Source organism: Macaca fascicularis, chromosome 8 (genome assembly GCF_037993035.2).
Source record: "Macaca fascicularis isolate 582-1 chromosome 8, T2T-MFA8v1.1".
NCBI lineage: Eukaryota > Metazoa > Chordata > Mammalia > Primates > Cercopithecidae > Macaca > Macaca fascicularis.
The window spans coordinates 20,527,913-20,554,479 of NC_088382.1; the positions used below are offsets into that span (position 1 = coordinate 20,527,913).

At 41.1% G+C, this 26,567-nt stretch overlaps 1 protein-coding gene and 1 long non-coding RNA gene across 23 annotated transcripts in view; one reads left to right on the forward strand and one right to left on the reverse strand.

The window, feature by feature from the left end:
* Positions 1–2,738: 2,738 nt before the first annotated feature.
* LOC135964680 (uncharacterized) lies at positions 2,739–5,798 on the reverse strand. The gene is made up of 2 exons (XR_010577205.1): positions 5,564–5,798; positions 2,739–2,889 (listed from the first exon to the last, which is right to left on the reverse strand). It is a non-coding gene; the product is annotated as an uncharacterized lncRNA (long non-coding RNA).
* SLC7A2 (solute carrier family 7 member 2) overlaps positions 4,774–26,567 on the forward strand; it is a 73,157-nt gene continuing 51,363 nt past the window's right edge. For 6 of the 22 annotated variants that reach the window (XR_012417105.1, XM_065518912.1, XM_065518920.1 and 3 more), the window contains exons 1-2: positions 4,774–4,925; positions 9,793–9,836. The gene's annotated coding sequence lies outside the window, so the exon portion shown is untranslated. Of the gene's footprint in view, positions 5,261–9,792; positions 9,837–13,865; positions 13,953–26,567 lie in introns of all 22 variants that reach the window. The other 16 variants (XR_012417106.1, XM_005562671.4, XM_045397906.2 and 13 more) reach the window with 9 other exon arrangements.

A 26,567-nucleotide genomic window follows, 5' to 3' on the forward strand; every position in this document is an offset into this window, starting at 1 on the left:
TGTCTCTACTAAAAATACAAAAAAATTAGCCAAGCGTGGTGGCAGGCGCCTGTAATACCAGCTCTTTGGGAGGCTGAGGCAGGAGAATCACTTGAACCCAGGAGGCGGAGATTGCAGTGAACCGAGATTGCACCACTGTGCTCCAGCCTGGGCGACAAAATGAGACTCCGCCTCAAAAAAAAAAAAAAAAAAAAAAAAAAAAAAAAAAAAAAAGAAAGCATAACAACCTAGATTGTGAAAATTAATGGAGATAAAAAAGATTCAATAATTTAATCTTAAGAGTGCCTTAGTTAGCAAGCAAGACAAAAAGTTGTCAGGATAGTAAGAGGAAAAGCAAGAGATCGTGGAAGCCAAGGAGGAGACAGTTTCGAGAAAGAAAGAAACAAAGCAGGAGCGAGTTTGAGGCCCAGGAGAACCGGAAAGGTCCATTGAATATGATTAGGAAGAGATTTCTGGAGCAATTAGGACCCTCGTGAAGGTTAAAGAAAAGAGAGGATTTACATTATCTGAACTGCCTCCTGAATCTCTGGTTTTCAGTCCTTAGAGGAACAGGCTAACTGATGTTTGGATTAAGAAAACTGACTTTTTCCAGCAGATAAGAGTCCCAGCAGGATTTCTGGCAGACAGAGTCAGAGACTAGCACGGAGCGGGTGGAGCTCGGGGCCATTCCTGATTAATGGCCAACATAAAGAAACTCCAGAAAGACACCAAGTGACAGGATGCAGGGAAATTCATAGGAAGAGCAATGTAGGAGTGAAAATCGTTGCAACATGATGATTTGGTCTTGGCTAAAAGACAAGTAGAAAAAGATGAATTTGAAAGATTACTTGTCATTTACAGGACTTGCTGTATTTTTTTCCAACCATTTTTTCAATATCTTGTTGCTTGCTTTAAGGGATGGGCAGATACAGACTGTGTCCAGTGGAAAGCCGCCTCTAGGTTTTCACACATTTTTGAAAGGGGAGTGGAGAACAGCGGTGGCCTGAAATCTCTTAAAACTAGTGCTCTGGGTCAGCGTGGTGGCTCAGGCCTATAATCCCAACACTTTGGGAGGTCAAGGCAGGCGAGACCATCTGAGGTCAGGAGTTCGAGACCAGCCTGGCCAACATGGTTAAAACCACGTCTCTATGAAAATACAAAAAAATTAGCAGGGCGTCGTGGTTAGCGCCTGTAATCTCAGCTACTCCGGAGGCTGAGGCAGGAGAACCGCTTGAACCTGGGAGGCGGAGGTTGCAGTGAGCCAAGTTCGCGCCATTACACACCAGCCTGGCGACAGAGTGAAACTCCGTCTCAAAAAACAAACAGCTAGTGCTCTGACTCTGGTCCAACTCTTTTTCCCTTTTGAGTTGATTCAGTGACAGCACAAGCATTAGTATCCAGTATTCAACCATTGGAAAAAAATTGGAGGATTTTGGCTTGTCTTCACTAAAATAGCTTGGCGATAATAGAGTCACGAATTAGAACTGGTAGGAATCCATTCCTTCAGTCCTGCTAGTTGAAGTAAATCCCTTATTTGTGGACATGAGATTTACTTTAGGTTGTATTTGGCAAGTGTGGGAGTACAGGGTGTGGAATTTATTCAGCTACAGAAGTCCCTTAAAATTCCCCACGATCTCATAAAGCCTTAAGAGTTCAGACACGCACAAATGTTTGTGAAATCTTTGGAAGATGACAACCTAGGTTACTCTGTCTGTTGAAAATGACTAAGTTGGATTTTCTGCTTCATTCCTAAGGAGGAAACTTGACTGGTGAAAGTGAAAAGTGATGGCAGTAAACCAGGAAGGGCAAAGTAGAATGTGGGTGAAAACTTTACTCAACTGGGAAAAAGATGCTAATTCAACCCCGGGCAGCAGCAAGAGAAAATGCCAACGAAGATGAAGTCAAAATAGCTAAACCTGTTTCAAATATGGCCGGGCGCGGTGGCTCAAGCCTGTAATCCCAGCACTTTGGGAGGCCGAGACGGGCGGATCACGAGTTCAGGAGATCGAGACCATCCTGGCTAACACAGTAAAACCCTGTCTCTACTAAAATACAAAAAAAATTAGCCGGGCGAGGTGGCGGGCGCCTGTAGTCCCAGCTACTCGGGAGGCTGAGGCAGGAGAATGGGGTGAACCCGGGAGGCGGGGCTTGCAGTGAGCTGAGATCTGGCCACTGCACTCCAGCCTGGGGGACAGAGCCAGACTCCGTCTCAAAACAACAACAACAACAACAACAACAACAAAAAATATTTCATTTCTAAAAATTCGATTCTATTTTCTCTTGTCTCATGGTCTGTCTTACAGACTCATACTAAATCTGTGGATATCCTATTCTTTCCACATCTAAACACATTTTTAAAGGTGAGAAATAACCAAAGTTTGTGAGGCAGGATTCAGGGTTAATCAATAATTTCAAACAGGAAATGGAATATATTAAGTCAAGAACTAGTGTGTCAAGATATTCAGCAATCTTGTTAGAAAGTTGTTTGAAAGAACTTGCTCTTTTTTTGCCTAGAGATGAAATTGTTTTTCTTATTCACACACATGAACACAGCATGTTCTTGCTTCTGGAAGTGCTCCGGCAGGCAGATTAGGTAAACTCAGAGATCGGTATTCTGACAAAATTGGCAGTTTCCAAATGTCAAATAAATTTGTTTATCCCAACTCATTGTGTTGTAACTTAATCACCAATTAAACAGATTTAAACACAGAGCCTTTAAGTAAAAATATGTGGGGGAAATAATTGCTTAAGTCTAATAATAGGAATCTCTTTTTTTATTTTTTTATTTTTATTACTTTTCAATCAGTGTTGACCAGGTTGGCCTCAAACGTGTAGCCTTGCCTCCCCGAAGTGCCAGGGCAACCGGCCTGAGCCACCGCAGCTCCAAGGAATCTCTATTTTTTTTAAAACCTGTGGAAAAATTTTAGATCAGATTACTCACCCTTAGAAATTAGACACAGTAAAAAAAATTAAAAAAAAAAAGAAATTAGACAAAGTGTCTTCAGTCATCACTCCCTTGAACAACGCCTCCTAGCTGTGGGATTGAGGAGGAATCTGGTGTTAAAAGTCCACATGCGTCATTTCTCTTAATGTTATTAATGATAATTTGCATAAGGAATTTTTTTGACTGTAAAAATAAGTTTACTTTGACAGTCTCTATTACTTAAGACATTTAGTCTATCACATAATATCTTTGTAATCACAGTGCTGTTTAAACTTTCAGTTTTTTTGTTCATTTGTTTTTGTTTTTGAAACGGAATCTCACTCTGTTGCCCAAGCTGGACGGTAGTGGCGCTATCTCCACTCACTGCAACCTCTGCCTCCTGGGCTCAAGCGATTCTCCTGCCTCAACCTCCCAAGTAGCTGGGGTTAGAGGCGCCCGCCACCGCGCCCGGGTAATTTTTGTATTTTTTGTAGAGATGGAGTTTCACCGTGTTGGCCAGACTGGTCTCGAACTCCTGACCTCAGGTGATCCGCCCGCCTCGGCGTCCCAAAGTGCTGGGATTACAGGCGTGAGACACCACGCCCGGCCTACACTTCCAGTTTTTGATGAAGTCCGTGGATGGCTTCCTGAGGTACACGAGCTCTGAAGATAATAATTGGGATTTTGTGTGTGTGTGCTATCTTCTGGAATGAAGTCCCACACCATTTATTATGAATGAAGTCCCACACCATTTATGAAGTCCCTCACCATTTCCATGGGGAAATATGTCTTGAAGTTAAGAATGATTTAGAATACCACATTAAAATTGTATATGTACTGTGAGGCAGCAATACGAACCTGGCACTTTGCTAAAGTTATTACTAGTGGGTGGGTTAAAGGGACGTTTACCCCAATACTAAGCAAAGTAAGGTGGGCCTTTCTGTCAAACAAAAATAGTAATAGGCCGGGCGTGGTGGCTCAAGCCTGTAATTCTCAGCACTTCGGGAGGCTGAGGCGAGAGGATCGCTTGAGCCCAGGAGGTCGAGGCTCCAGTGAGCCACGATCGTGTCACTACCCTCCAGCCTGGGCGACAGAGACCCTGTCTCTAAAGACAAACCACACACACACACAGACACACACACATTGTTCAATTCAGTGCGTGTTTCGCTTCGTATTGGATTAAAATTAACAGGCTTTCACATTGTGACTTTAATCTTATCAGAGACTCCTAAAGTAAACAATAGCACAGTAGGAGAAACCCTGATTGTGTAACTTCTGCTCTTGCTCCCCTGGAAATAACGTCATATCCTATAAACCCACCCCCAAACAGTCGTGACTACCTATTCATGCTACTGGAGTCTTCCAAAATAGCAACTGCACATTATTTATCAACGTTTAGGTTGCATTTGACAAGGCACATCGTCTGGGCTTCTATTTATCATTGCTATTACTGTATTTTATTATTATTTTCTTATTTCCAAAATCTGTCTAGAATGAACAGTAAACGCGGGGACCAAAACCCCACTTAGAACTCTGCTTAGAAGATTCGGAAATGCCCTCGAGGTTTGGTCCTCCCAGGAGAGGACGAATTTTGTCCTCGCGCGCAGCCCCGCTTCTCCGGCCTGCGCCCGCCGGCCTAGCCCGGGGCCAGCGCCCGCCCACAAGTGCCCGGCTCCAGGCAAACCCAGCGGAGCCGCACACCGCCCACCCCGGGGATTGGCCAGCGCGGCCGGGGCCCTGCGGGAGGCGGGCTCCGGGTCGCGTTCCGGGAGCGCGGGGGAGGCTGGAGGAGGCGGCGCCGCCCGGCCCCACGCCCCGCCCCCGCCCCCGCCCCGGGCGGCTACACAGAGTGGCGCCCACGTGCCCAACCCGCCTTCTGCTCAGCGCGGCCGGCGGGCGCTCCTGTTCGCGGGACCAGCGAGGCGGCGGCCGCTGCTCCAGCCTCCCCTAGCCGCGGGCCCCCGACGCGTTCCAGCCGCCAGCCCACCGCCGCCTTCTCGGCGCGGCCCCCAGCGCAGCCCCAGTAAGTTGCCAGGTCTCCCGCCCCGCCGAGAGGCCGCGGGGAAGAAGCGGGGCGCGGGCGCCCAGGGACGGGTCCAGCTGCGCGCAGCTGCGCGGAGGCCGCACTCCAGCGACTTTTCGGCGCGGAGTCCCGGGGCCGTGGGCTGAGGCTGAAGCCGCGGACCCTCGTCCACCGGGCTGCGCCCCGGGGTGCGCCTCGGCTCGTCTGGTCCCTGTGCAGTCGGCTTTGCTCGGGGGCTTCGGTGACTGCTGAAACTGGGAGAGGGGCTGGTACGGCGACTTCGCGGGGACCCTTGAGTCACTCTTTCCAGAGGGGCTCGGCGCACCCCTCTCCAGGTGGGTAGGCTGAACCTCCCGGACCTGCACGCTGCCGGGGTCCCCGAAGTCGCCATCGCTCCCTTGGGGTTCTTGGCTTAAATTAGAAACCCGGCTTGGAGCGCTGGAAGCCCCTTCACATTCTGCAGGGGACCTGGTAAAATGGCCCATCTTGGTGTTTGTATTGGGTATTTTAAAGTAACTAGGTGCCTTTTAAAATCCGTTTGACTTGGGCAGTATTTTTAAGCCTGTTTCATGAAGCCCATTTCATGAAACGCTGTTCTTGAGGCTTAGAGAATCTCCGTACCCCTCACCCCAGAGTACCTGTGCACCCGGAAAACTTTCTTTCGATCCGCTTCTGACGCTTACATCTAGTCTATGGAGTAAGGTATTGAGAGATTGTGTCTTCAACTCGATGAAAAGCAATATGCTCAGCAAAAGTCACAATCATACGTGGCTTTTGAAGTGGATATAGTGCCTGGATTTCAAGAGAAAAAGTACTCAGCCTCTTCAGAGTTGTAAATATTTATGCAAAACTGTCTAAAGCCTTTAGGTGACTAATTTTGGACCAGTAATAAGATTTATCTGGACGTTTGTGCGGAAGCGCTAATCCTTTTAATGAGGGGATATCGTCAGATCTTATTCAAATAAGAGCTCTCTGAATCCTGTCCAGGGCCGCCTGGGTTATAAAATTAGAATGTATGTGGCCTTGACTTGATACTTTTCATTCTTGCCTGAACCAGTCTTTAAAACTTAATAATTATCTCCTCCGGAAAGTGAAACATTTTGTGTTTGTAATCTTTCTCTAGTAGATGTATAGGATGTGAATATTATATATTAGTTATGTACCTTGTTAGGATTGCTTTGTAATTAATAAATCCTTTTTTTTTTTTAATTGCACTGCAGCGTCACATGAAATGATCTCTCTGCAGAACACACGACTTTTCCCCCCTCCTTTTACTACAAAGTTGCTAGTTGCCCGCTCTGGATTGAATCGCACTTTATTGTGATTTTTGAAGTTTCCTCCCTTGGCCCACACTTTGTTTCCATGCTGTGCCTTCATCTGGGAATGGTCATTTACCTTAAGGCATTTTAATCTTTTAGGGTGTGCCATGGCCTTGGAGACCAGAGTAAAGCGCTGTGGTATCTGCAGGGATCCAGTTTGCAGAATCCTTGGCCTCATAAGCAGTGGGCATAGCTCTTTTCATTCCAGAATCTCTAATCATTCCAGAGCTCTCCTGTCACTGGGCTTAGGAGACTGTGAAGGCGAATAGAAGCTAGCCGGGGAGACAGGGGAGCTGTGGCAATTTAAAAAGCCTGATTTTACAATGGAGTTTTTCATCTTGTATTCCCATATATCTTTGCCATTTGAACACATGTGCCTGAAGAATTTTAAAGTTCTCGTTTCTTGCTTTGCACTGCAAACACACTCACCTTTGCAAAGTAGAAGTACCTCGTCCCCATTCTAGGCGGTCTACCTTCTGTTCTCTTTTCAGACCTCCTGGCTTAAGCCCTCGTTTCTCCTGGCTGTTATGGCCAGACCCGGAGTCCTCGTTGTGCCCATTTCTTCTCTTTTCAGTCCTTCCTTTTCAAATGTTTTTTCCCAGAAGTCCTCTGGCAGCTTCTCTATTTAGCCTAGCCTCTGTCTTCTCTTGTTTTATTTTTCCCTCTCTCTCTCCCTCTCTCTCCCTCATTCCCCCTCTTTCCCTCTTTCCCTCTTTCCCTCCTTCCCTCCTTCTCCCTACCTCTCTCCCTCCCTTCTCTCTTCCTGTCTCTCTCTTTCTCTCCCTCCCTCTCTCCCTCACTTCTCTCAACCTCTTCCCTCCATTCTCTCTCCCCGCTTCTCTCTCTGTGTGTTCAGAGCCATCTGCTGGTTTTACTTTGATGCCCTTTGGTGAACAACTTTCAGAACAGAATGTTGAAAGCACCTTCATGTTGCTTTTTGCTTTATTTTCCCAAACATGTAGATATGAATACATTGATTTTAAAGACTCTTACAGACTACCTACTAGATGCCAAACATTTAGAACAAAATCAAAAAACTTTCAGTGGAATATATTTCTAAATAGTCACATGTTTAGTATTGGGTACATCATTTGAATGCTTTGTCATCCAACTGAATCCTGAAAAACTTAGTTAACTAAGATTTCTCTTAAGTGATAGCACTTGTCTAAATGGGCTTGAAAATGGAAGCTGTTAACTCATTTCTAAACCTTTAATCTGAATATTCAAAACTATATAGATACAGCCTTGAATGACAACAGAAAACAATTGTTCTTGTCATTGTCTTCTGTTTTAATAACTTTTCATTTTAGTACCTAATACAGTATCTGTCACATAACACATGTTTAGTATGTCTTTATTGTTGACTGAATGCCACTGATTTCAACAGTTTGAGAAAAGATGTTTTATATGTCTTCAAATGTATTTATTCCTTCATTGAAAACTGAGTTTCTACTCTGTACACTGGAAAATCAAAAAAGCAATGTGTAACTCTGGTTTTAGAGGGATTCTTTAATTATGTTTACATTTGGGGAACTCCATTGGTGGATTTTAAGAGTAGTTTTTTATTTTGCTGTACTGTATTGAAAAATACCACCACTTCTAAGCAGGCAATTTCAGAACTGTCTGTGCCACAAAGCAAGTAATTTACATGCTCTCTCTAATACATGAAGGTGATGCTACTCTTGCATCATTAAAAGCACATGTGCTGGACATTTTTATTTCACTAGTAGTAACAAATTTGTCTGCACTCCTCTTATATTTCCCTTTTACTTGACTTTCTAGCTCTTGTTTTAGAAGGGGTGCTTGTGGCTGTGGAAATGTTGTGGATGACATAGACAAAACCCAGCCAATTCGGGCAGATCACTTGAGGCCAGGAGTTCAAGACCAACCTCGCCAACATGGTGATACCTCGTCTCTACTAAAAATACAAAAATTGGGTTAATAGGTGCAGCAAACCAGCATGGCACATGCATACCTATGTAACAAACCTGTGTGTTCTGCACATGTATCCAAAAACTTAAAGTAAAATAAAAAATAAAAATACAAAAATTAGTCAGGTGCGGTGGCAGGCACCTATAATCCCAGCTACTCGGGAGGCTGAGGCAGGAGAATCGCTTGAACCCGGGAGGTGGAGGTTGCAGTGAGCCGAGATTGTGCTACTGCACTCCAGCCTGGGCGACAGAGTTTGTCTCAAACACACACACACACCCCCCAGCCAATTAGGGGTTCATTTTTGTCAGGCTCCAGCTAGTTAAGGTAATCACAGCATGAGTCACCTATTAATTTTTCTTGTCCATCTTAGTAATGGAAACTGTTACATATCAATCTATGGAAACAAGCAGTATACTGTTACTTTTCACATTCTTATGGACTCTTTTTTTTTTTTTCTTTTTTGAGACAGTCTCGTTCTGTCGTTCTCTCGCCCAGGCTGGAGTGCAGTGGTACAATCTTTGCTCATGGCAACCTCCACCTTGTGGGTTGAAGCGATTCTCATGCCTCAGCCTCCTTAGTAGCTGGGATTACGGGCGTGTGCCACCATGCTCAGCTAATTTTTATGATTTTAGTATAGATGGGGTTTCGCCGTGTTGCCCAGGTTGGTTTCGATCTCCTGGCCTCAAGTGATCCGGCCGCCTCGGCTTTCCAAAGTTCTGGGATTACAGGCATGAGCAACTGCACTCGGCCTCCTGTGGACTCTTAAACTTTAAATATTTCTGAGAAAGGCCTCTGCTGCCATTATGTTGACCTCACTGGTGAGTATAATTAGTATTGACTTAAGAAAAGATTTGAGTTAATGAGGCTATTTTAAAGGCTGAATTCGAATATGTGGGTCACGTCTCTGCTGTTCTTATTTAGACTTTTAGTTTGAACCTCTCTCTTCAGAGTTGTGGCTCCCTGTTATTCTGGGTGTGTATGGATGTGATGTGTTGTGGAAAATCTTGGAATTTCTTGATACAGGACTTTATATATCCAAGACTGAATCATGAAACTAGAGCGTTCTAGTGCTGCAAATGTCATGAATTTAATTTTTCGCCGTATCCCCATCCTCCTGCAAAAAATAAAATATAAAATTTGTAAAATGAGATGAAAAATGAAAGTAACACCCGCACACCCATTCTGGCACTGCTGTGTACTAACCCCCCTCTGCAGAACTGAGCCTAATCTGGGATTCAGTATTGGGAAGGCGAGTGATGCGAGAACATTCCATGACCTTTGTAACAGGAGCTTAAAAAAAAAAAGCCCCGACTGTGTTATATTCATTTTTGGAATATTTGGTGAACAATACACAACAAAGAATTTTTATGTCCCTTGTTGATTCTTACTAGTTTTTCCCACAGTTGTGGGGAAAATTCTCTTCTTTCTTTAACCCATTTTGGCTTCATCAAGTCTCCCTAAGTCTTCCTACAAGTGTGTGTATATATATATGTTGGGAGTATATCTGTGGCTAAGGTGGGAGGATCGCTTGAATCTGGGAGGTGGAGGCTTAAAAAAAAAGAATGGAGAAATCACATGAGCCTTTTAGTTACCACTCCCATCATTGCTTCTCCCAGCAGGAGACTCTGAAGACCAGCAGGAAAGCAGTGAGCCTTTACAGGTTAGTGTTGATTTCAATCTTGGCTTGCACGTTGGAATGGAAAAAGGACTGATTAAAAAAAAATGTTGACAGTGGAAAGATTTGTGCCTATTCCATATTAGAGAGGGAAGAGTTCTTCTGTTAGAAGAAACACATTGAGTTTCGTGTCCTACCATTGGCCTAGTAGAAGAAAAAAATACTTTAAAAGAATGTTTACTGGAGACTTCAATTCCTATAAGATATTGCTCTTCTGTTGTACAAGGAAGATTTCCATCGAAGTACGGAGTTGGGTATCACTAGTTCACTTTCCAGGTTCCTGGTTCTTGTGAATGTACCCTTTAGAAAATTTTTGATACTCATTCCTGAGAGGTTGGGTGGAGGGGGGTTTGGACAAGTAATTGATTCACATTTTTTAGTCTACTCAGGCAGATTATTTAAAGGAATCCTGGAATGAGTCCATTTCTTCTAGGGGAATCACTTCACAAGGTTTTTGTTCAGTGGACCTCAGGTGCTCCAAATTCTTTAATCATGGTTCTTCACCACGTACTGCTAGAATATCATGATTGGTTCTTACATGGGCAGTAAATAGTATTCATTTTAGGTCTTGGGTTGGGTGGTGAGTGCATGTTCATTATATTATTATTTTAAAATGTTGTATAAGTTAATAAAATTTTAAATGAACTTTCCATAAATCAATTAGTAAATAAAAATTTCACAAATTTCTTCTTTGTGGTTTTTCTTCAAGTAGAAAACATCTTTATTTTTATTTTTATTTATTTATTTTTTGAGACAGAGTCTCCCTCTGTCGCCCAGGCTGGAGTGCAGTTGCGCAGTTTTGGCTCACTGCAAGCTCCGCCTCCCGGGTTCACGCCATTCTCCTGCCTCAGCCTCCCGAGTAGTTGGGACTACAGGCGCCCGCAACCCGGCTAATTTTTTGTGTTTTTAGTAGGGACGGGGTTTCACCGTGTTAGCCAGGATGATTCTGATCTCCTGACTTCGTGATCTGCCTGCCTCGGCCTCCCAAAGTGCTGGGATTACAGGCGTGAGCCACCGCGCCCGACAAAAAACACCTTTATTGAAAGAAATTTTCCCCTTCAGAAGGGTGGCTGTTTCTTTGGATCGTGCCTTTTTTCCTTCCTGAAATTTACTTTATATTCACTCCCACGATGTTCCTTGTCTGTTCTAGCAAAGGGTACTTATTATTCATACATGACGCTCATAGTTCACAGAATATTTGCAACTTTCCAAGGTACTTGTCCTGATAAAAATTCAAATGGAAACTCTTTGTGATAATTTGTATCAATGTGGGTATGAATTCCTGTGGGAAAAGCCTGAGCTCAAAACTTTAGGCTACTCTGGATGGACTTTCTATTTGCTTTAATGATCATATGAAACAATCCAATTTTATATTTATATTTGAATTCACCAGCAAGTTTTAAGTGGTTTTTTTCATTCAGTTGTGATTTAAGCAATTGTTTGGGAGACATCTTTGCTCTTGGGTTCTGGGGAGACCTAGAAGGAGCCTGGGGTGAGCTTTGACCCTCCATCCTTAGGCCTCAGAAACACTCAGGTGTATTTTGGCCACATGAGGAATTTACCTTTGTTCCACGGCAGCCTATGGCAAGAAAGTGAAATCACATTGGCTGTGATTTACCAAGCGAAGTGAGGTTTCGATTTCAACTCAGAGGCCTGGCATTTTGCATTGATCTGGACTTTCTTGAAGGCATTGATAGAAGAATAACAAACTACTAAGAATTCAGTTTATTGATCATCTTGAAACGAAAGGGGACTGTTGAGTGTTTAGTGAGTCTCAGTGTGGAGTAAGTATCGAGCATCGGCTGTGTGCCCTGTGAGAATGTGCCAGGTGCTCGGTGAGATTGAGGCAGGTGGTAAATGAGATCTTGTGGCTCTCCTGGACCACTGGTCAGTTTCGTACAGAGTTCAGTTTCTAAGGGATTGAAGCCCCTACCTTTGAATTAGTTGCTCTTTAAATTATTTCACATTTTAAAGTCTTGAATTGCAGTGATATTTTTAAATGTTTATGTAATTCTAATTGGCAGAGCACAAACGTGATAGAATTGCCAGTGGTTCTTATTATGGGATAAAATTGAGGTCATGTTGAATGACCAGAGTAACAATTAATTCTATCAAGTTTATCGATTGTATTTCTGTATGCATTCCTTAGAGAACCCATATATGTTCACAGTTACTCTTCTACCATGTTGTCTTCTCTCTGGTTTTCATCTATATTACCACCTTTTATTAACAAATTTGGAGAAGTTAAAGGTCATACTCTTTTTAAGTAGTATTGTATTAATATTTACAACTTGAGGGCCGTACTGTTTGAGCAGTCTCTGAAATTTAACTGCAACTCTTAAAAGATTGAATAAGTGACTCAAACAGGAGAACTAAAGAAATTCAGGTAAAGAAAAAGAAAAGATTGGGTGACGTTTACGGTTTTTTCTAATGAAAGGCATTTGAATGAATGATTCCCATAGTTCCCTGATACACAGAGAAGGAGCTCCTCCTCCTTTACTCCGATATGTTGGCCATTCTGTTTACATTCATGCCTCTGGGGGAAAGAATAACTCTTAAGATCATAGCAGCTGTTTTGTACAGCAGTGACTCCCTTGATGTTTTAGGGGAGTTAAGGATATTAAGTGATGGAAGCATGTACCCCCTGATCCCATCCAGTTCACTTCCCTGTAAAAAAGAATGCACATCTGTATGTAAACTGTGCCTCCTCCCTCCGGCAATTTTGTGTAAGATTTCTGGAAGGTCAAGACTTCCTGCATTCCAACCAGTGGGCTACCAGGGTTTCAGAAACCCAAGATAAGAACCCTGGAACGCAGAAACCATTTCAACTTCTCGGAGAAATATCTTAAGAGAGAATCCTGTGGGCAGGATGGGGCCTTCTTGGTCATGCGTCCTTTCCTCTTGCTGAAGAAGACTGCTTATGACCTCCAAGTTGGTGCTGAGAACTGGCTCAGAAGTAGATGCGGCAGTCGGGGGCACTCTGTGAGTCGCAGAGCTGTGACAGTAACACAGCAATGACCGTTCTCACTAGTGGATGCCGTTCCCTGGCCTCAAGGATATACTTGACTTCAGTGATCTCCAGCCTCACCATCTTTTTTTCCTCCAAATTCTTAGTTTCATAGATTTCAATGTCTTCCTATGGGCCAGAAACAAATTTGCTTGAGTTTTTGCTGAGATCATTTAAATTGAGTATTTGTAAATGTATGACATAAACAGGAAAAAAAAAAAATGGATAAGAATAGTCAATGCCCTCTTTTCTTATCTAAAATTGGAGCATCTTTAGTGTGATGTTTGAAATCTAATCTTGCCAGCTCAATGTCAGTCTGATATGGATGTTCTTGTAGAAATCTCTGAGATTTAGTAAACTCACAGTTGAATAGAACTGAATCATACTAAAGATCAATGGAAGCATCCTTGCAGGGCCTTATCCGTTTTTATAATGTAAAATAACCCTTAGCTTTTCCTTTTATAGTTATGTTTGTTCAATAACATGCTTAATGAGTAGTAGTGAGACGAAGTGAGGAATTTTAATGCTGATTTAGCTACTGAAATTATCTCTTGCAACATTTGCTTTACTTGTAGCTAGGATTTGTAATGTTTTATTGCAAAAGAGAGCCCTCTTTTAAAGGCATTGCATTTGTGGCATAGTGGTTGTGTAGGTGGAGTAGGACTTGTGTCTGTACAATTCATCAAGAGCATGGCACAGAGCGCTTTTACATGCCATTCAGAGACAATAGTGGGTGTTGATAAAATTTGTAGTAGTAGAGCTGTGAAAACAAGTGCTGGGCTGGTGCCTGCTTTAAACTCTCTTGAAACTTAGCAGAATTTCATTTTTATAACTAAAATCACTGTTTTCTTTAAAGAGGATTGATAACATGAGTAACGCTTTGTGTCCTGGAAATTTGTTTGCTTATATCACTATAAAAATGATGAGACACTGTTGTGGTAGTTGATTTTGTGTTTTAAAGCCTAAACTTCACAGTACATTTAAAACTGTCCTATATGAAATTTCAGAGGCTTCGGACATGTTCCTCTCTAGCCTCCTTCGCTGTGGACAGTTATCAAGTTTCTGGCGCAGTGCTAGACAAATACGGAAGAGAAGTAAGTGCCTCAGAATGACATTTTAGAGCGCTCTTTTTATAGGTTAAGAGACTGAGGTCTTGAGAGGTGTAACTCATCTGAGGTTAGACAGCTAGGGATAGAGCGAAGAATAGAGTCCTAGCATATTGAAAAATCAGACCATTCTGTTTTTGTGAAAACAAATAATAATTACTAGAATACACTACTTATGTGGAATTTTTTTTTTTTTTTTGAGACAGACTCTTGCTTTGTCACCTGGCTGGAGTGCAGTGGCGCAATCTCAGCTCATGTGAGGTTAGACAGCTGGGGGTAGAGTGAAGACTAGAGTCCAAGCATGTTGAAAAATCAGACCATTATGTTTTGTGAAAACAAATAATAATTACTAGAATGCACTACTTATTTGTGGAATTTTTTTTTTTTTTTTGAGGCAGACTGTCACTGTGTCACCAGGCTGGAGTGCAACGGCGCAATCTTGGCTCACTGCAACCTCTGCCTCCCGGGTTCAAGCGATTCCCCTGCGTCAGCCTCCTGTAGTCGCGTACCACCGCGCCTGGCTAGTTTTTTTTATATTTTAGTAGAGACTGGGTTTTACTGTGTTGGCCAGGATGGTCTCGATCCCCTGACCTTGTGATGTACCTGCCTTGGCCTCCCAAAGTGCTGGGATTACAGGCATGAGCCACCATGCCTGGCCTATGTGGAATTTTTAAATTGGGAATCAGTACAATTTTAACTTAAAATTTTTAGATTTTAATGGTTAACTATAATTTATTATATAATATTAAAAAGCTGGAAGTGATTTAAATGTGTGTGTGTGTGTGTGTGTGTGTGTGTGCATTAATATTATTTTTGTGTGTGTGGAGACGGAGATCTCACTGTGTTGCATAGGTTGGTTTTGAACTCCTGGCCTCAAACGATCTTCTCACCTTCACCTCCCAAAGTGCAGGAATTATAGGCATAAGCTACTGTACCTGGCCTTTTTAAGTTTTTTGAAGAAAGGATTTTGAATGTCCACAATGCAGAGAGATGAAAAATATTTGAAGTGATGGATATGCAAATTACCCTGATTTGATCATTACATATAGTATATACATATTGAAATATCCTGTATCCCATAAATATGTACAATTATTACATCTCAGTGAAAAAAGAAAAAATACAAATGAATAAATTTAAGAAACTCTTAATTTAGTGATAACATGTAATAGAAATATGCCCTAAAGATTTCATAAGCTATTAAATTATTTTTCAAAGAGATATTTGAAGCTAATGAAGTGCATTTAGAAAATTGTAAGTGTTAAGGAAGAGTGGAAAAGAAAGTTTTTAGTTTTTAAAATTTCTTGGAAATTAATATATTTGGATAAGATATTTTAGTAGAGTGACATTCTTATGGTATGAACAAGTTTATTAAATGGCATACTTTTACCAGAAAATGGGAAAATATAGTCTTAATCTAAAAATAAAAAGACTTTAAATATGAGTTCTAAGTCTTTTAAAGTCATTAGGGTTTGAACCTCATAAATGGTGCTTTTAAACAAGTAAGTTCTGTTTGGAGTGCTATTGTTTTTTTTTTTTTTTAATAAAAAGCTCTTTGAATTTTTTACTTTTTCTAATTATCATAGGTAACAGATGGTTTGCACTTAGTTCGGTGAACCAAACAAAAAAAGAGCAGACTTGGCAGAACATTTCTGTTGATAGTGCATTTCATCTGTACTGAAATGGATCACATGTACTTTTTGAATAATGAATAACATATTTACATTATTCTGGTCTTTTTTGCTACAAAGTATAAGAGAAATGTGAAGGACATACAACCTTATTGTTACTCTTGTAAATTATGTAAAATATTTTTGTATTCTTCCTACATTGCTAACTCTAGGTATTGTTGGATGTCCTGTCTACTTTTAAAAAGGATAAATTGGGCCAGGCGCAGTGGCTCATGCCTGTAATCCCAGCACTTTGGGAGGCCAAGGCAGGCAGATCACCTGAGATCAGGAGTTCAAGACCAGCCTGGCCAACATGGCAAAACTACATCTCTAATAAAAATACAAAAATCAGCTGGGTGTGGTGGCGGGCGCCTGTAATCCCAGCTGCTCAGGAGGCTGCAGTAGGAGAATCACTTGAACCCAGGAGGCGGAGGTTGCAGTGAGGTGAGATTGCACCACTGCACTCCAGCCTGAGAGACAGAGCAAGACTCTGTCTCAAAAAAAATAAAAATAAAAATAAACAAATAGTAAAAATGATAATTTAGTCAGGTGACTGAAAACTGAAAGCCCAATTTATCTCATTGAACCACTGGTAATGGTAGTATATTAATATATTAATTTTTATAAGGATTTTAAAAACCCTGAGGGACCCACATTATTTCTCTCAGTTTTGAAAGTATTTAGTGGAATTGAAATTTTTATTTTTATTTTTTTGACTTTCAGTTGATTGGTCGGTGCCACCTTTTGGTGGCGAGCTCCTGTGGTGTGTGTTGGTGATGATGGAGATGCTGGTTTATAAGGCAGGCGAATGATATCACTAAAGTGGAGGCAGCTCTGGGAGTGGGGGCTGTAGACACCAGCTGTAGTTGTTGGTACCAACGGTAATTGAAAGTTCGAGTCATCTGTTTAAAGAATGGGCCTTTACGTCATCATGTCATTTTAATTCATTGCATATTGGACCAGAGAAATCAGTAAAGTTGAACTATAAAATCTGAAATCTAACGTTTTATGTGTGAATCAGAATTCAGGCTATTTTCAAGAATTGGAAGAGAAGTGCTCATTTTAGTGAACTAAGTTTAATTTCCCTTTTATTATTATCATTATTCTTTTGAGACAGAGTCTCGCTCTGTCGCCCATTGGAGTGCAGTGGTACGATCTTGGCTCATTGCAACCCCTGCCTCCCTGGTTCAAGGGATTCTTCTGCCTCACCCTCCCAAGTAGCTGGGATTAATTACAGGTGCCCACCACCAGACCTGGCTAATTTTTGTATTTTTAGTAAAGACAGGGTTTCGCCATGATAGCCAGGGTCGTCCTGAACTCCTGACCTCAAGTGGTCCACCCGCGTTGGCCTCCCAAAGTGCTGGGAATACAGGTGTGAGCTACCACGCCCGGCAACTTTTTAAGTACAATAAAGAGAGAAACAAGAATGCAATAATTTTTTTTTTCTTTTCACCTCCAACAAAGTGAAGTATGCAGAACAGTGTTTTATGGTAGAGAAAAGTAATTTTTTTCTAGTGTTCATTTCTCTAAAACATCTACTGAAATTATTTGCTGAATGGAATCTTCCACGTCTCTAAAAACATGATATGCAGTATGAATAGATTTAGTAAATCATAAGATTCTGGGCTCGGAATAAGCCTATGTGTTTCATTTCAAGCAGAACTGTATCTACCTATTTCTCACTGGTGTGTGCCTTATGTATGTAAGAGTGAATTGAGGCCCGGTGTAGTGGCTCATGCCTGTAATCCCAGCACTTTGGAGGCCAAGGCAGGTGGATCAGTTGAGATCAGAAGTTCGAGACCAACCTGAACAACATGGTGAAACCACGTCTCTGCTAAACATACGAAAATTAGCCGGGCATGATAGCAGGTGACTATAATCCCAGCTACTTGGAGGGCTGAGGCAGGAGCGTCGCTTGAACCTGGGAGGCGGAGGTTGCAGCGAGCCAAGATAGCGCCGCTGCACTCCAGCCTGGGTGACAGAGCAAGACTCTGTCTCAAAATAAATAAATAAATAAATAAATAAATAAATAAATAAATAATAAAAGAGTGAACTGGCCTTTTTATGTGTACGGAAGTATCTGCAGAAAAGTCAAAATTGCCTAACTGGTAACATAAATGACAGTACTTCCGTATTTAAAAACAGTAAAATGTTGAGACTATAACTAGGAAAAACAGCTGTAGAATCAGCACACTGTCACCCACATTGGCTGAACTAATTTACATTCCCACCAATAGTGTAAAAGTGTTCCTATTTCTCCACAGCTTTGTCAGCATCTGTTGTTTCTTGACTTTTTAATAGTCACCATTCTGACTGGTGTGCGATGGTATCTCACTGTGGTTTTGATTTGCATTTCTCTAATGATCAGTGATGTTGAGCTTTTTTTCATATGTTGGTTGCATGAATGTTTTCCTTTGATAAGTGTCTGTTCATATCCTTTGCCCTCTTTTTGATGGAAGACAGTGTGGTGATTCCTCAAGGATCTAGAACCGGAAATATCATTTGGCCCAGCAGTCGCATCATGGGGTATATACCCAAAGGAAAAGAAATCATTCTACCATGAAAACGCATCCACACGTATGTGTGTTGCAGCACTGTTTACAATAGCAAAGACGTGGAACCAACCCAAATGCTCATCAGTGAGAGACTGGGTAAAGAAAGCGTGGCACATGTACACCGTGGAATACTATTCAGCCATAAAAAGGAATGAGATCATGTCCTTTGCAGGGATGTGGATGAAGCTGGAAGCCATTATCCTCAACAAACTAACACAGGAACAGAAAACCAAACACTCCATGTTCTCACTCATAAGTCGGAGTTGAACAGTGAGAACACATGGACACCTAGAGGGGAACAACACACACTGGGGCCAGTTGAGGAGTTGGGGGTGATGGGAGGGAGAGCATTAGGACAAACAGCTAATGCATGCGGAGCTTAAAACCTAGATGACGGGTTGATAGGTGCGGCAAACCACTATTGCATACGTATACCTACGTAACAAACCTGCACATTCTCCACTTCTATCCCGGAACTTAAAGTAAAATTAAAAAAAAAAATCTGTAGAAAACAGTTAAGCATTTTCTTCTTAACTTCTTCATCCCTAGTCCTGCAGTGTTGATGTTTCCAACACTTTTATTTCAGTGCCTAGGAAGAGGTAGGAGTTGTTAGGGAATCAGAAGAACCCTAAGGCCTTGCCTCTTTCTCAGTCACTGGTTGTAGTCATTGTTTTACAAGTTTTTAAATAGAGCTAGGGAGGGCTCAGTGCGTGATTTGAATTAGACTAATACAGTTACTGCTTTTTGACATCCTGTTATTACATTTGTTGTACAAATTATTCACAGAATAGATAGAATTCAGTGAGTTCAGTTCTTATTCAAGTGATATAATGTGTCGCTAAACCATTAAACATTATACATTAAAATATTGAGTATAAAAAAGCTACTGGCAGAAATAACTGAAGGTGAGATTTTTCAAGGATAATGATCATTTTATAATTACTGTTAGAAGGTAATAAACTGGGGGCTTTACAATTCTAAACAAAAACCTTCCCACTTGAAAAAAATTTCCATTTAAAATTTAGACTCTGAAAGTTAAAATTTAGAGGGTTGGAACCCAAGCTAGGGCTGGCCACCAAAGTTTATGTTCTTTCTACACCCACCTCCTAACACACTGATACTATGATGCTGGTGATTTCACAACGTAATCTGTCATTCTTTCAGAAAATAATCTCCTTTGGAAATCTTTGGCGTACTTGCATGAAGATAAATTCTAAACTTTGCTTCTTCCTCCTTTAAAGACGTAGTTGTTCAGTGCTATGGAATGCTTCTGCAGTGCAGAACTTCTCTTTGTACTTAGGTAGAGACATATACAAAAAGGGCATGCGTGTCCTGTGAGATCTTAGAACATATATTCTACGTCACGCTTATTAGTGTTTGTCTGTCTACGTGGAGTAACAAAAGATACGGCTTTTTTTCAAGGCCCTGGAGACACACAGGCCGAAATCCAACATTAAAACAGAACCCTACGCCAGGCACAGCTCACCCCTGTAATCCCAGCACTTTGGGAGGTCAAGGAGGGTGGATCACCTGAGGTCAGGAGTTCAAGGCCAGCTTGACAACCATGGTGAAACCCTATCTCTACTAAAAATACAAAAATTAGCTGGGCATGGTGGCGCGTGCTTGTAATGCCAGCTACTTGGGAGGCTGAGGCAGGAGAATTGCTTGAACCAGGGAGGTGGAGACTGCAGTGAGCCGAGATCATGCTACTGCACTCCAGCCTAGGTGACAGAGTGAGACTCCATCCCAAAACAAACAAACACATAGAACCCCAAGTGGAGTGGGGTAAAAAATATATAACCTTTCTTATCCTTCATGGTGGGTTTTTTCCCCGTATTTTTAAAATCACAGTTAGTAGACATAACACAAAATTTACCATCTTAGCCATTTTTAAGGGTTCAGTAGCATTAAGTACATTTACATCGTTGTGCAACAGATTTCTAGAACTTTTTAATCTTGCGAAACTGAAACTCTGTACCCTTTAATCAGTTTCCCGTTTCCGCTTTCCTTCAGCCCTGGGCAACCACCATTCTACTTTCTGTCTCTATGAATTTGACTGCTCTAGTAACCTTATACATGTGGAATCAGACAGTGTTTTGCCTTTTTGTGGCTGGATTATTTCACTGAGCATGATGTCCTCAAGGTTCATCCGTGTTGCAGCATGTGTCAGAATTTCCATCCATTTTAAGGCTGAATAATAGTCCGTTGTATGTATAAAGCACATTTTATTAATCCATTTATCCATGATAGACACTTGCGTTGCTTTCACCTTTTTGTAGAATGCCTTTTGTAATTGCTGTCATGAACGATGCTACGGTGAACGTGAGTGTGCAAATACCTCTTCAAGACCCTGATTTCAGATTTTTTTGATCATGTAGCCAGTAGTAGAATTGCCAGATCATATGCTAATTCTGTTTTTAATTTTTTGAGGAGCTGCCATATTGTTCCCCACAGCAGTGGCTGTTTTACAGTACTGCGGACACAAGGATTCCAGTTTCTCCATATCCTCATCAATACATGTTATTTTCTGTTTTTTTTTCTTTTTTTTTTTTTAGTAGTCATCCTTAGGGATACTAATTATAATTACAAGTTTGCTCTAAACTGAAACAAAACACAAAATCATCCACTTTACCTCCATTCACACAAAAGGTTTAAAACCTGCCTGGTTATGTTTCTATGATTTTAAAAGATAGAAAAAGTTCCATTTATTTTAAAAGAGAAGATTTTGTCTTTCTCATTTCGGTGAAACTTATCACAGGATCTCCAGTGCCTTTATGCTGATTACTGTTACGATTCTAAGATTTGAGGTAGTTGTGATTCATAAATTTGAACTAGTAGAATCTGCTGAGATGAGGCCTTAATTGATCATTTTTATCAGACATCATTTTTGGCTGAATCAAATGATAGTGAAGCTAGCCTAAGAAATGACTGTGGAATCTAAGAAGCAGGGCAAGGACATTGGACCAAGCAAAATTGACTTTTTGTCCCACTTATAGCAGCTCTAAGAGGGAAAGTTTCATTCATTCTCAGATTAAGTTATAGGTGAGTAGTTTACACCAGAGCACATATTGTCAAAACCCTGCCATCCCACTCAATGTTTCTACCTCTAAAAAAGTGGCAGTCAAGTTCTGTTTATTCTGAGGATCAGTTATCTTCTGTATTCATGTGTATAATGGCATGGATTTAAAAATAATCTGGGCAAATTTCAACTGCAAATAGCATGTAAATATCAATGACATGTAATAGTCTTAGTTCTTCTCTACAAGGGTATATGCTCAGCCCTTATTGGGAGTAAAAACACCTGTGCACATTAGTGAGGCTTCCTTGACCTCACAGAGTCTCTCAGTAATTTGGTCCCAGTTCCCTGGATCCAGGTAATTAACAGAAATGAATGAAACAGGCTAGGGCAAAATAGAAAGGGATGGTGGCAAACTGTGTTAAACCAAAGAGGAATCAATTAAAAAAAAAAATACAATGTGTCCCAAAATGCGCATTTGAGTTGGGAGCAGTGACTGATTCAACATTTATAGAGAACCCTGTGGAGTCCTTGACATTGTGGAAAGAAGAGAAGTAGAATGAGCCCAGAAAATCTGTGTTTTCATTTTAGATTTCTTTAAGTACATCAGAATACAATATTTTCCCCTTCTCAAAAATATATCTAGAAAGAAAGAGATGGGGAAATGCATAGCAGCCATTGGTGGAAGTTGACCCTGGAAGCTAATTCTAGAATAACTTAAAAATTTAAGTTGTCCGGGTTTCCCTTTTATAGCTGCTCTGAGTAGGATGGAAATTCAATTTTGCTTGGTAGAAGGTCCTTGCCTCGCTTCTTAGATTCCACAGTGATTTCTTAGGCTAGCTTCACTATCATTTGATTCAGCCAAAAATGATGTCTTTTAAAAATGTTCAATAAAGGTCTCACCTCTAAGCAGATTCTACTTGTTCCAGTTTATGAGTTACAACTACCTTAAGTCTTAGAATCATAGCAGTAATGAGCATAAAGGCAGTGGAGACCTTGTGATAAGTTTTACTGAAATGAGAAAGATAAAATCTTCTTAGTTTAGAATATGAATATTTCCAGTAATTGACATTGTCATTGTCTGGGCCAAGTGGGTAAAACAGCATTTCTTTCCTGATCTTGTAGGAAATTGGTTTATGTAACGAGGAGGGACACTGGTAGAGCTATATTGGTAAAGGTTGTGTCTGCTATGCTGAATTAAATATTCCTTGCAAGGGTACCAGGAAAAGGGGAGGGACTTTATAGTTGCTAACCCTGAAAAAAGATTGGTTGCATCAGATGAACCTTTAAACTTAGGAAACGTTTACCAACTCAATATTTATTTGATCTAAATAGTCAGTATGTAATGGTGTAATACCCGTGGTACTCTTCCAAAGTCGTCAATAATGAGGGCGTACCCTGTGGTTGTTCATTTTTCAGTCCCTATGAATTTATTTGATTGCCTTTGATTGCCACATTTGTTTTTCCATTTTTTGGCCGGAGTCTCGCTCTGTCTCCAGACTGGAGTGTAGTGTCGTGATCTTGGCTCTCTGCAACCTCCACCTCCCAGGTTCAAGCGATTCTCCTGCCTCAGCCTCCTGAGTAGCTGGGATTACGGGCGCATGCCACCACACCTAGCTATTTGTTGTATTTTTAGTGGATGCGTGGTTTCACCATGTTGGCCAGGATGGTTTTGATCTCCTGACCTCGTCATCCGCCTGCCTTGACCTCCATAGTGCTAGGATTACAGGCTTGAGCCACTGTGCCAGGCCTGATTGCCACTTTTTTGAAGGATGGGGATGTTGAGTGGGGTGGCAGGTTTTTGGCAATGTGTGCATTGCTGAAATCTATCTACCCATATCTGACTGTTGGTTTATACAATACAGAGAACCATGGGCTAAGTCTTATTTTTTCAGCTACAAAATAAAAATCCTATCATTAAATCTTAGAATCTGAGTTGGCAGATAATCTTGTGTAATACCCTTCTAACTAAAACTGGTTCCACAAAATTCCTGAATCAACTGTCCTGTTTTAGGTAATGACAGACATCTGCTACCTTTAGAGGTCGCAGCTTCATGTGGGTAGGAACACTTTTTGTTAGGGAGATATGCATTTTATTGGGTCAATAAAATGACCCTTTTTATGTGATATCTTACTCTTTTTATGTGATATCCTTTATTTGTCGTTTTGTTTTCTGAAGTGAATACATAGGATCATTGCCTTCCTACATCTTGCCATTCACGTATTTAAAGAAAGTGTTCATCTCTTTTCTTTTTCCCTAAGAATGAAAGAAACTAAATATAGCAGTAATACCTATTTATGATTCTAAAACTTTTTGCTATTTGTCAGATACTTTGCTTGTTCACTTATTCCTTGTGATAGTTCTGAGATATCTGTTTTATTAAATTAAATTAATTAATTTTTTTTTTTGAGATGGAGTCTCGCTCTGTTGCCCAGGCTGGAGTGCAGTGGTGTGATCTCAGCTCACTGCAACCTCTGTCTTCTGGTCTCAAGTGATTCTCTTGCCTCAGCCTCCCAAGTAGCTGGGATTACAGGTGCACCACCGCACCCGGCTAATTTTTGTACTTTTGGTAGAGACGGGGTTTTGCCATGTTGGCCAGGCTGGTCTCGAACTCCTAACCTCAGGTGATACACCAACCTTGGCCACCCAAAGAGCTGGGATGACAGACGTGAGCCACCACACCTGGCCTGTGTGTTGTCTGTGTTAAAGATGAGAAGACCGAGATGCCAGTGACTTGTCCAAAGACACATGGGTGGTAACTCCTAGAGATTATTAGCTAGCTCAGAGCTTGTTCCCTCTTTGGGCCACAGCTGTACCCTCACTTATTATACCTGAACATCTGCAGTTTCTTTCATTGCTCTTTAAGTGATGACATGGTCTCCTAGGACCCCTCATCCCATCCAGATTATTCTTCACTGAACATACCTGGTCAGCACTTAAGAAAAAGATGGATGCCAAGCATCCATTGATTCAGGAAATATTTGAGTATCTGCCACGTGCCAAGCACTCCAGATATTTGGGTTATACCAGTGAGTAGAACAGTCAAGCAAATCCCTGCCTTCGTGCATTATACACTGAGGGTTTATGTTGTGGCTTAGTCCCTGTCCCCACAATCAACACTGAAGAGGACTTTGAAACAAGGGACAGAAAAGTTGCAGGAGCGGGTTTGTGCTATCAAGGCATTAAGGTGGGAATTCTATACGAAAAGTTCAAATGATGTATTAAATATGGATCCAGTATCTCTGCTCACTTCCCTTTGCATCACTTTAAACACACATTCCTTGCGTGGATTCAGAAAATAATGTTGACTTTAACTGATTTATACTCATTTATTTCTAGGCACAAAATGAGACTAAACAAAAACTTGGCAATAGAAGGAAGAGGTTCCTGATGTTATCAGAGGTCATTTGAAATAAAATCCAGGCAAAATGAAAACACAAAAGATGTGATTTGTAGGGCCAGAAGACTTTGCTTGCTCTGAAATACGTTTTGAATTCAAGAATATGAAGAGAATCAAGAATATTAGAGATTGAGAAGCCGAGAGATGGGTTATAAGTGAACTAGATAAACTGTAAAATGCACACAAGTGTATTAGAAAATGTTATATGGTTTCAGTGAAGGCTGTGAAAATCTTCAGCTGCTTCTTGTAGGTAACCTTCTTATATTAAATTATGGGAGGTTTTTCTAGCTTAGAGGTATAAGTTTTAATGTATGTTGGAATTTTTAATACAGACTTAAGTCCTGATGCGTATCTAGTATCTTTCTTTGTCGTTAAACATTGATTTTCCTCTATTGCTTACATTTAATAACTATTACATTTTCAGTTTTAAGGCAGTAATAGTTCATGAATTTGAAAAGTTAAAATCTATTGGAGATGAAGTTTTAAAATTCTGACGTCTTTCAAATATATTTTTGGTAACATCTTGATGACCTTCAAATTTTCTTTCATCAACTGAGTATTAGAGGGTTGCCAAGAGCCTGGGAGCCGCTAGCATTGTGCGTCTCACTGCTTCTGGGTTATGCAGCATAGAAGAGAGGGCATGGAGTTTGGAGCCACACAGACCTGAGGTTCAAATCTAGCTCTGTGATTTTGAGAATTTCCTTAACATCTCTGAGCCTTAGTTTCATCATCCAAAGATAGGATATTTCTCCCGAGGTGGTTGGGAGGGTTAAATAAAGCGTATCAAGAGCCCAAGACATAATAGGAGAGCAATGATAGTCTCTATTATTAATTTTTATTTGTGTATATCAAAGTCTGGGGTACAATGGCCTTGCTTAACAATGGAATCCCCTTTCCTTTGAATTACTTTTCCTCCCCATGTGATAGTCTCGAATATTTATTCATTTTTCTTTTCTTTTCTTTTCTTTCTCTTTCTTTCTTTTCTTTCTTTCTTTTCTTTCTTTTCTTTCTTTCTTTTCTTCCTTTCTTCCTTCCTTCCTTCCTTCCTTCCCTCCTTCCTTCCCTCCTTCCCTCCCTCCCTCCCTCCCTTCTTCCTTCCTTTCTTTCTTTTCTTTTCTTTTCTTTTCTTTTCTTTTCTTTTCTTTTCTTTTCTTTTCTTTTCTTTTCTTTCCCCCCCAACATCCAAAAGTAAAGGAAACAATATTCTGCAACTCCATCGATTCTGAGTTTCTCTTCGGTATGCTATATTCAGCTAGATGATGTCATCATCAGCTAACATTGGCTTTTCACCAAGCTGTGGTGACAAGTTTCTTTCCTTAAGGCACATTCTGGAATAGTGTTTCATCTCAGTTTAGAATGTGTACTTCATAACTGGACTATTTATTGGTAGGAACTGCCTGTGCTTCACTTTCTGGGATGTGCCAGTTAACACTTTGCTCATCAGAGCGCTCTGCTTCCTCAGCCTAGTGTTCATCATGGGAAACTTTGAGCTCTGGAAAAATGTAAACTTTTATGCTTGTCTCTTTGGATGGTGCAGACTAATCAGAAGCAAAACAACACCATTAGCAAAAAACAAAGAAGTTTTGTTTTTAATTGTAGAACTTCATTACATTGCTTCTGAAATGCTAATGCATATTATATTCATTTATGGAGAGTCAGACATTCATTTTGTCTGACATTGTCCTGACATTGGTCTGTACTAGCATCTTAGTCAGCTTGAGCTGTCGTAATAAAATACCATAGACTGGGGGCTTAAACAACAGACATTTATTTTTCATTGTTCTGGAGGCTAGGAGTTGAGATTATGGTGCCAGCATGGTTGAGCTCTGGGGAGGGCTCCTTTCCTGGCCTGCAGATGGCAGCCTTCTCCCTGTGTCCTCACTTGGTGGAGAGAAAACACCAGCTCCAGGCTCTTCCTCTTTTTATAAGGACGCTAATTCCATCATGGGTGCCCCACCCAC